Source organism: Lontra canadensis, unplaced genomic scaffold, assembly GCF_010015895.1.
Source record: "Lontra canadensis isolate GAN:19392208 unplaced genomic scaffold, GSC_riverotter_1.0 scaffold69, whole genome shotgun sequence".
Taxonomy (NCBI): Eukaryota; Metazoa; Chordata; class Mammalia; order Carnivora; family Mustelidae; genus Lontra; species Lontra canadensis.
Genome location: NW_022631063.1, coordinates 1,274,387 through 1,281,738, shown reverse-complemented (window position 1 = coordinate 1,281,738; position 7,352 = coordinate 1,274,387).

Below are 7,352 nucleotides of genomic sequence, written 5' to 3'. Positions count from 1 at the left end.
ACTGGTTGTACTATTTCCTTTCAAGTGATATTTATGACATATTATCAGCGCACACTGCTTAAAAGCTTACATATGTTTTTCTCATCCGTGTAATCTAATCAAAGGTGCAAACCCTGGATCTCTGCCAGTACAAACCTTCCTCATTACACGGTTGCAGCCTGCTTGGTCCATCTGGAGTTGCTGGTCTGCTTGATGTCACATGACAGATCCTACTGGTGTGGAAGATGAAAGGATGTTCAGGCCACGTGTTTAGGGATGACAGTTTTCTTTGTGAAGAACCACAGAGTCACAGCTTGTTAAATAAGCCTGTGACAGTGATAAAAGACAAAGCCATCAGTTTATAGCAGAATATGGCCTATCTGCCCATGACAAACCATGCTATCTTTACTCACACACGCTGACATCTCATAAAGCATTCCCACAAGTGGTGGCTAGAAATAGTCTCTGAAGACAGCCCCTAAAGAGAGTAATAGCTTGCTGCTTATCTTTGAGCAAATGAATGGAAAAAAACCTGGAGTGCACAATGTAGTTCTTTTAGCCTCACAGATAAAGGTAGCTTTCTACTTAGAACATTTTGTGTGGTGGGCCTATTTCACGTAACATTAAGATCTTGAGCAGTGACATAGAAATGACTATGAGGTCCCTGTTTCCAAAGGCATGCTAATTTTGAACTCTCCTTGTATTGTTCTAGAAACCCACAGGCTCACTTTACAAGACTATTTCTGTTTTTTCAGAAACAGTGTATCTATTAACCAAATAATCAAAGAATAATAATAAGAGCTATTACCCAGTTAATGCTCATAATGTGCTGGGCATAGTGCTCATCATGCAGTATACATTTCAGTGAATCCTTATAACTCATATATCATCTAAACATAACTAGATGTACCATTTCCTTTCACGTAATAGCATCAGTATTCTCATATTGCAAACTTGGAAACTGAGACAAATAATTTGCCTAGGTCACTGAATGGATGAATCCAAGAATGGAATATAAGATTCCTGATATACCATTTCCACACTACCAGAATAGTAACAAAGAGAATAAGAAACATTTTAAAAATGGATGAAAAAATGTGAGGTCTGTGGTCTTGTGTCCCTATCTGAGGTCACATCTAAATTCATCAATAATTTAGATCAAGAATGAGAGTTAAAATTGTTAGGGACAGGGACAGGAATCTCAGGATGTCAGAGGATTATATTCTTTCAGAAGCTTTGCCAATGTGTGATTATTCACAAAAGGGAGCAGTTTTCAGTAACATTTGACCACTTCTTTCCTTTGCTTTTTGTTCTTCCTCCCATTTTCCTGGTTTCTTTCTAGCCATCTTCCCGTGACCCCATTTCTTTTTGTCTGACTCATTTGTACCTGTCTGTGATGTCTGAATTTTGGTCCCTCCTCTGCCTTAGCCATTTTACACACACACACACACACACACACACACACACACACACACACACCACACTCTGCTATTATGCCCTATCTAATGATAGGATGTTTTTTACGTAGTTCCAAATTGCTTTACACATATAAATTTTGGCTCTCTCCTCTTCCCAACGAATTCAAATTTCTTGAGAATGTAAATGGATCACACACTTCTCCTGTTATTTGTATCAGACTTTGCAGAGTCCTAGACAACTAGAAGACACACAGCGAATGCTTTTCCAATTGAAGTGCTTTTCTCAGCTAATGGTTTCAAAAACTAAGGAGGAGACTTGAGCCCCAGTGTAAAAAGAACAACAATACCTGACAAATCCAAATTCTGAATAAGCTTTTCAGTAGCAATAGAAGTTTGCTTTGAAAAAAACAAAAGTGGCTTTTTGGGTCTATGAAAATTGGAAAAAAAAAACAACAACAAACAACGCTTTCCATCCAGTGGATCCTGATATTCTAAGGGGACTAGCGAAGCTACGTTGCTGTTTTGGTTTTGATGGCCACCTTAGCTCCAAGTCATTACGACAGGCTCTTAATAGAATTTATTATCACATGAGGATGGAAATTAGTACTAAAAAACAGGGTTTTAATTACAAATATCAAATTAAAAATGTTTCAGTCTGAAACTGAACTTTTAAGAGTAATTAACTGATCTTAACTGGTTCTCAACTTTGAGTACCTATTTGAATCAATTGAATTCTATATAAATAAATACACATTTGTATGTATTTAATACAAAATATATTAAATTTATATAAATTATAGGTATATGTATTAAATATTAAATGTATATAATTTATACATTCATATTCATATAATGTGAATTTTTATTTATATTCTATTACGATATATTCTATTTCTGTGTTTGTATTCATATACACATATATTATTTATACATCTTTAACACATACAAATATATTAAATATATATAATATTCTGAATGCCATTCTCACAAATGATTGATTGAAAGGTGCCAAGGCATTGATTGGCACAGGTGATTTTGCTGTGTATTCAGAGTAAGTCAGTGATCTAATTTTTTTTTGTTTTATTTTGTTTTGTTTTTCTTTTCCTTTTATATATTTTTTTACTTTCAGCATAACAGTATTCATTGTTTTTGTACCACACCCAGTGCTCCATGCAGTCCGTGCCCTCTCTAATACCCACCACCTGGTTCCCCCAACCTCCCACCCCCCCACCTCTTCAAACCCTTCAGATTGTTTTCAGAGTCCATAGTCTCTCATGGTTCACCTCCCCTTCCAATTTCCCCCAACTGCCTTCTCTTAACTCCCCATGTCCTCCATGCTATTTGTTATGCTCCACAAATAAGTGAAACCATATGATAATTGACTCTCTCTGCTTGACTTATTTCACTCAGCATAATCTCTTCCAGTCCTGTCCATGTTGCTACAAAAGTTGGGTATTCATCCTTTCTGATGGAGGCATAATACTCCATAGTGTATATGGACCACATCTTCCTTATCCATTCGTCTGTTGAAGGACATCTTGGTTCTTTCCACAGTTTGGCAACCATGGCCATTGCTGCTATAAACATTGGGGTACAGATGGCCCTTCTTTTCAAAGATTGATATCCAGGATCTATAAAGAATTCCTCAAACTCAACACATATCAAAAAATGGGCAGAAGATATGAACAGACACTTCTCCAATGAAGACATACAAATGGCTATCAGACACATGAAAAAATGTTCATCATCACTAGCCATCAGGGAGATTCAAATTAAAACCACATTGATATACCACCTTACACCAGTTAGAATGGCCAAAATTAGCAAGACAGGAAAGAACATGTGTTGGAGAGGATGTGGAGAAAGGGGAACCCTCTTACACTGTTGGTGGGAATGCAAGTTGGTGCAGCCTCTTTGGAGAACAGTGTGGAGATTCCTCAAGAAATTAAAAAATAGAGCTTCCCTATGACCCTGCAATTGCACTACTGGGTATTTACCCCAAAGATACAGATGTAGTGAAAAGAAGGGCCATCTGTACCCCAATGTTTATGTCAGTGATCTAATTTAACTACATGTTGGTTCTAGACTCTTTTCTATAACAGCTCTCTCCAAGATCATGCAGCCTATTTCTTTCACACCTTCAAGTGACAGGGCAATTTCAATATACATAACGAAACTCTTATGAACTGAAAAACTCCAGGTCACTTGCAAAGTACACTATTTACAACCAAAAAAGAGCACACAAGATTCTTAGATGCAATAGTATATTTTACAAATTTACTTTAAAATTTAAAAAGCACATACCAGAAATATGCCTTTTAAATTCATGTCTTTCCCACTGAAAGCTTGATGTTATTTGTGAGAAAAGTGGGGAATGAAGTAGAAAATGGTTAAGAAGAGACCAGTGAAAGATTTTTGAAGAGGAAGCAACAGAAAAAGAAAAAGAGTTAAGCTGGAAAAACAATAATTACCTAGTTCACTTTCTGAAACTTTGGCCATGTACTTTGCTTAATTTTTAGCCCCTATCTCTAAGTTGCAGAACAGCAGTACAAATCATTTTTAAGTGCATGCATGTATGTATTCTGTTACTTAAGAACACTGGCAGGGTTGGCAGGAGAAGGTGAAAACTTGCTATCATGTGACTCAACTTATTTATTGAACATATAGTATATGAAAGTCACTCTTAGAGAGTAAGGGCTTAAACTTAGCAAGAGTAGCCAATATATGGACGGCCTAAAGAAGTTAGGTTTGTTAAGGTGGACAGGGTCGGTTTGAAAGAGACCAGAAGTAGCCAGTAGATGGAAAGACAAGTAGAGAAACTGTCAGTATCTGAGGGGATGTGAAGAGAGCAATGAACAATGATTCTGAGTGATGTATGAGGTTGGCCTCCTGAAATAGAGGAAGAATAAGGTTATTAGAAAATAATTGCCCAATTAGGAAGATAACCTTCTGAATGACTTGACTGAACTAATGATTTGGGCCTCTGTCTTCCCCTAGACTAATAATCATATTGTAATCCCCAAACTGGAGTTTAAAGAAGGAATGGGAAGGATGATATTGCAAGTGAAGGATATATGAATTTCAACTGAAGTTATTTAAAGTTTATAGGGACAAGGGGGAAGATGATTACCACAGCACTATGCAATATATAATCTAAGATATTAAGATGATTAATGTATTCTCTTCCCTCCAACGGATAAATTAGTAAGATATTAAACAATAAAATAACATTTAAATATAACAATAGAAGAGCTGTCATGAGATTAATAGAAGATTAATTGCACTATAATGAGTTATTCAGAAAATAATGGCTCTAAGTGTCCCAAAGAGGTACAGATCCCTTCAATCTGTAGGGCTAAGGAAGCCTGAAGAAAAACCTCGTGAATGGGTATAAGTAGAAGATAACATCCAGGGGAGAAGTATTCTGTCATTAGCTGCTTATAGGCAGGATCTTAAGATAGTTAAATTAATTTACTTTCTAGGAGTTGGATTTTGGGCAAGGATAGATAGGCTTAAGTAATGAACACATGTTGAATAGTTTGGGTTTTATTTTGTAATTAATGGAGATCCTAAGGTCTTAAGAGGGGACTTTTTTGTGATAAAAATGGTGGTAGACAAAATTGACTTGGTAGTTCATAAAGAATGGATTAGAGAAGAGAGAAATTGGAGCGATAGAGATAGGTTAGGATATTATCACAATAGAGTAGACATAAGGCAATAAGGTCTGAATTTGGATTATGACAGTGGAATAGAAAGAAAAGGTCTGATGGAGAAGTTATTCTATAGAACTGAGATGTGACAATTGCTTCTTACTAAATTTAGTGCTTCTGTCATTTAACTGTGATCAGAAGTCTCAAATGAATTGATTTGGTGAAACATTGGCTCAGTTGCAATTTGTGACAATTTATCACTTAAAAGTTCACACAAGTCAAACCCAGAAAGCTTTCTTACTTGGATAAAATTACTCAAACACCATCTGAAAGCAGCATTTCGCTTATATGCTGCCTACCAAAATTTAGCCAGCCTCTTCAATTAGGCCTTTTCATCTGTGGAACTTATCCAAGTCAACAGCATTCCTTGGCCTCTGATGTCCCTTCCAAATCATATCTGACAAGGAGAGAACCCTCTGTCTGAACCAAAGATAGAAAATAACATTAAGTTCCAAGGCAGTATGGGTTCATTATCATTTAAAAGGATTTTGAAAACACAGAGGTTATGAATTTGACCATATAAAAGCTCCATTTAGCTCACTGGTGCTCAGGTGATTCTGTACAGAGAGGTCAGCTTTGTAGGTGGCAGAATAATACCAATGAAAACAAAACTTGAGAAGTACTTAAAACATCATAAAAATTGAAAAAAAATACTTAGCATTAGATTTTTCAAATAATTGAATATTTTCTAGGTAAATCCTATTTATAGGTAATAGTTGAATAATTTAAACTTTATTATATAGAATGCCTGAGCTTTTAAAGAGTCTATCCCCTAAGTATCTCCTGAAGATCTGTTGTTAAATGATGTAGGTAGAGTCCTTAGCTTTGTCCTTTTTTCCCCTGCATTCTTTGAAAAGCCCCAGGTACACCAGGTAATATACTTAATTCTCTTATTTGCTAGTAATATACTCTAATTTGTTCTACATAGGACATTCTAGGATTATACAGATATTTTCCAGCACATCTTGAGATGATAATACTTCACAGAATTATGACATCTTAAATTTGGAAAAGACTTTAGAAATTATAAAGCCAACCTCCCACTCAAGACAGAAATATCTTCTCTGACAAGGATATCCCTGACAGAAATTATCACCCAGACTGTTTGAATGCTTTGCAAGTATTCATTCTATAGCTTCTACTATTAAAAAAAATTAAGTCTTTCTTCTATATACTTATCTAAGCAGTTGTAAAATTGTTGAAAAAGCAAAGCCAGATGCTAACTCTACAGTATGAGAGACCTATTAGAAATATCACCATGGGAAAGGTAGGAAGTTGGTGGTGGTGTAGGGGACCTTAGTTTCAGTGGGTCCCTAGAATTCAGGTACATAGCTATCAAATTATTCTGAATACCTGTGAATTCAAAACAGAGATCTAAGAAAAGAATTGCTGCAATTCTACAAAGAGAAAAGTGACCACTTTTTGCAAGTGTATATTCTTCTGGGGTCATGGTTGCTATGTTAGTATTCCATTCTCTTATTCATCCATTCTTCTCTGGACAGAATGACACTACTGAAAAACCAATCCTCTCCCCACCCACCCACCCAAAAAGAACAAGAGACAGTAATAACTGCTAGGGACCTTAGCAGTATGGATATAAGTAAGATTTAGGAACTAGAGTTCAGTATAACAATTAGAAAAATACTAGCTGGGCTTGAAAAAAGTATAGAAGATACTAGATAATCCCTTTCTGGAGAAATGAGACAACTAAAATCTCATCAGGTTGAATCAAAAGTCTATTAATGACATACAATGAAAATGGAGGCTCTAATTGCTAGGATAAATGAGGCAGAAGAGATAATTAGTGATCTAGGAGACAAAATGTCAGAGAATAAAGAAACTGAGAAAAAAAGAGATAACTACTGCATCACAAGGGGAGAATTTGAGAGATAAGTGATACCATAAAGTGAAACAGTATTAGAATAATTGGGGTTCCAGAGGAAGAGGAAAGGAGTGGGGGCAGAATATGTATTTGAGCAAATTATAGATGAGAACTTCCCTAATCTGGGAAGGAAACAGACATTCAAGTCCAGGAGGCACAGAGAATTGCCCTCAAAATCAATAAAAATAAGTCACCAACTTGACAGAATAGTGAAGCTTGCAAACTTCAGAGACAAAGTGAAAAATCCTAAAAGCAGCTCAATACAGGAGGTCCTTATCTTACAAATGTAGCTACATAAGGCTGGCAGCAGACCTATCCACAGAGACCCGGCAGAAAGGACTGGAATGACATTCACAGGTTGCT